Source organism: Belonocnema kinseyi, chromosome 3 (assembly GCF_010883055.1).
Source record: "Belonocnema kinseyi isolate 2016_QV_RU_SX_M_011 chromosome 3, B_treatae_v1, whole genome shotgun sequence".
Lineage (NCBI taxonomy): Eukaryota > Metazoa > Arthropoda > Insecta > Hymenoptera > Cynipidae > Belonocnema > Belonocnema kinseyi.
The window spans coordinates 149,635,843-149,639,882 of NC_046659.1; positions in this window are offsets into that span (position 1 = coordinate 149,635,843).

Sequence of the window (4,040 nt, forward strand, 5' to 3'; positions counted from 1 at the left end):
GTGTGCGTCGCGTGGCCATCGTAGGTATATCGCACGCACACAACCTGATATCGGCTTTAACTCAGGCAGATTTAGAATTGAGATTGTTGGTATTTTACTGTTTGATCCCGAAGCAAGCAATTTTGTGACAGATACAATCTGACAGATAAATGCGTCAATTTCGTGTGTTTTTAACTGCCCAGTGTTTCACCTTAAAATCCGTTTTTACATTTTGTATATTTGTGCTATAATTATTATCCATAGCTGGTTCAATTTAATGCCAGATTAAGCAAATCTGCAAATACCTCAAGAAATTGTAGGTTATGTTTTTATGTTTACCTTTCAGCTCCACTCTCCTCATCATTGTTTTCAGGTTCTTTTTTTTAAGAATTATCACACCAGGTGCGATAGAAAAATCGTTGGATTATCAACATTAACCCCTAAATATTTGACTTAAAAAAAGAAAGTCAACCACATATTTTAAGTGACAAAAAATTAAAGAAATGTACAACTTCAAGTCGGGTGGTCACTGACTGGGAAAACTGGCAACTATAGCCCAGATTTTTGAACACCAAGAAGTACCTTAGAGTTTAAAAGAAAACCCGAAATTTTCCAGATTAATTTTTTACTTTTGTTAATTTTATCTACATTTTCCTAAAAAGGCATCTTTTTGGGGTAGCAAAATCAACTATATTGATGAACACTCGTCTATTTCGAACAGCTAGTTCGATCTTTTAGATCTTTTAGGTTTTAAATTAGAAACAGTTCAATTCATTTAAAAAATACGAATTTTCAACGAAATACTTAAATTCTCAACTAAGAAAAAGTAATTTGAAAAACAAACAATTAAATATTCAGTTAAAAAAATTAATAAAAAAATAGAAGATTTTTCAACAAAAGAAATTAATTTTGAACTAATTGTAAGATTACGAATCTTTTACAAATAAAATGGATTTTAAAGAAATTAGTTCAACTTTCAACCAACAAGTTGAATTTTCAACAAAATACTTGAATTGTCAACTAAAACAAATTAGTTTTCAACCAAACAGTTCAATTTTTAACCAAATAGTTCAATTTTCATTTAAAAAATTGAGTTTTAACCCAGAATATAAATTTTCAACAAAAGAGATGAATTATGAAGAAAGTAGTTTAACTTTCAACCAAAGAGTGGAATTTTCAATCAAAGAATATCAATTTTTTACAAAAAACGCAATAGTTGATATTTCAGCCAAAGAAGATTTTAAATTATAATTTTAGAAAAAATAATAATTTTTAACGAAATAGTAAAATTTTCAAACAAGAAGATTATTTTTTCTATTAAAAATCCAAATTAAAAACTAAACAAGATACACATTTAAAACTAACTAACCCATTTTTAAACCAACAAAAGCTTTTAAAAAACCAAAGTATGCAACAAAATTACACCAGGAAGTTTGAAAAGTATTATTTTGAACTAAAAATGAAATAGTAAAATTTGCAACGAAAGAACAACGAATTTAAAAAAAAATTCAATTTTGAATTGAAAAGATGAATTTTCAAACAAATACTTTGTTAAAAAAAGGATTTTTAATAAAATAGTTCAATTTTAATCTAAATGAATTAATTTTCAAAAAATATAACTAATTTTCAACCGAAGAAATTAATTTTAGACTAAAAAGAAAAAAATTTTTAAAGGATACATTAATTTTTAACCAAAATAAGACTTTTTAATAAAATAGTTCAATTTTTAACAAACGATGAATTTTCAGCTAAGATTAAGAATCTTCAACCGAAACAATGAATTTTGAAGAAAGTAGTTCAACTTTCAACCAAAAAGTTGAATTGACAATCTAAGAAGATGATTTTTTAACGAAAAATCTAATATGTGATATTAAAAACAAAAAAAGATTTTGTTTTAAATTAGAAATAGTTAAATTCATTCAAAAAATACGAATTTTCAACGATATTCTTGAATTCTCAACTTAGAAAAATTAATTTTAAAACAAACAGTTAAATATTCAGTTAAAAAACAAATTAAAATTTTTTTTTTTACTAAAATAAATAAATTTTTAACTAAACGTAAGATTATGAATCTTTAACCAACAAACAGAATTTTTGAAGAAAGTAGTCCAACTTTCAACAGAGTTGAATTTTCTACCTAAAACGTTGAATTTTCAATTAAAATACTTAAATTCTCAACTAAAACAAATTATTTTTTAATCAAACAATTCGATTTTTAACCAAATAGTTAAATTTTCAGTTAAAAAATTCAGTATTAACCCAGAATATAAATTTTCAACAAAGATTATGAACCTTTAATAAAAAATAAATGATGAAGAAACAGTTAAATGTATATGAAGTATACGAATTTTCAACAAAATACTAGAATCCTTAACTAAAAAAATTAATTTTCAACTTAACAGTTTAATTTTCTGCCAAATGGTTAAATTTCCAGTTTAAAAAATTAATTTTAACCAAAAAATATTTCCACAAAGAAGTATCGTTTTCAATCAAAAAGACGTATTTTCAACTAAAATTATGAATCTTTAACAAACAAAAATATGTGAATTTTAAAGAAAGTAGTTCAAATTTTAACCAAATATTTAATTTTAAATCAAAAACAGTTGCATTTTCAACCAAATAGTTAAATTATCAATGAAAAAATAAACGTTAAACAAACAAAAAAAATAATTTTTAGCAAAGCAGTTTTATTTTAAGCAAAAGAGATGAATTTTCACATAAGATTATGCAACTTTAACCAAAACAATTAATTTTTTAAAAAATAGTTTACTTTTCAAGCAATAAGTTGAAGTTATAATTTAAATGAATTAATTTTTAACAAATAGTTTAATAATTCATATTTCAACCAAAAAATATTTAATTTTAAATCAGAAACAGTTGAATTTATGAAAAAAATTGAAATTTTTAATAAAATATTTGAATCCTCAACTAAAAAAGACTAATTTTCCGCCAAACAGTTGCATTTTTATTTAAAAAATGCGATTTTTTAACCAAAAATACATCTTCTCAATAAATCTCATGCATTTTTCAATTAAAAAGTTAAATTTTCAGCCCAGAGGATTAATTTTCTACCAAAAAGTCAAATTTTTAACAAAATACATGCATTTTCAACCAAATAATTAAAACTTTAAATAAAAAATATACATTTGTAAACAAAAGTTAAATAGTTAAATTTACAATAAAAAAATTAACTAGAAAAAAACAATTTATCAACAAAATAGTTGAATTTAAAAAAAATAGAATGAATTTTTAACTGAAATTACGAATCTGTAACTGAAAAATTACTGCATTTTTGAGGCGAAAATACAAATTTTCAAACCCGAAATTGTGAATTTTCAAGATAAAAGTTAATTTGAAACCGATACAGATTATTTTTTAATCATAAGGATGAAGTTTTAATCAAATATTTCCAGTTTCAAACAAGAAAGATGAAATTTCTATTTAAAAAAATGAATTTTTGAGTCAAAAAACGAATTTTCAAGAAAACAATTGAATTTTCAACCAAAAAGGATGACGTAATGTATGCACGGCCCCTAAAAAGAATTAGGATTCATTTACCTACAAAAAAACATTAAATTTTCTTCTTTTCAGACATGAACTTGTGTAGATTCCCAAATCAGATCCGATTCAAGATATCTTACGAAAACCTAGTTTGCAGAAGTGAAGCCAGTTTTATCACAGCAATGCCACTTATCATCATACTGTCAATTTTATATGCATTTAGACACTATCATTAGTTTAATTTTACGTCTATTAATCTTCATAAAAGTCGATTAGTCTCACACCCTATAAGTACAAAATTGCCTTCATTTAAATTTCTACTCTTGGCCAAAGTTTCTACATTTTTTAGCTTCTTCCATTTTCTATTGCTATGTGATCAAGTAACTGTATTGAAAGCTTTCTCATACTTAAGAATCATAATTTATTTTAAGCTATCCTTTTTCCATTCTAGACTATTGATCAAATCCAAAGTTATTTGGATTTTTGTAATAACTTGTAATAATTATTAATTGTAAGCTGCTGACATTTTGAAAATATTTTATAGATGTATATTTTTCCGG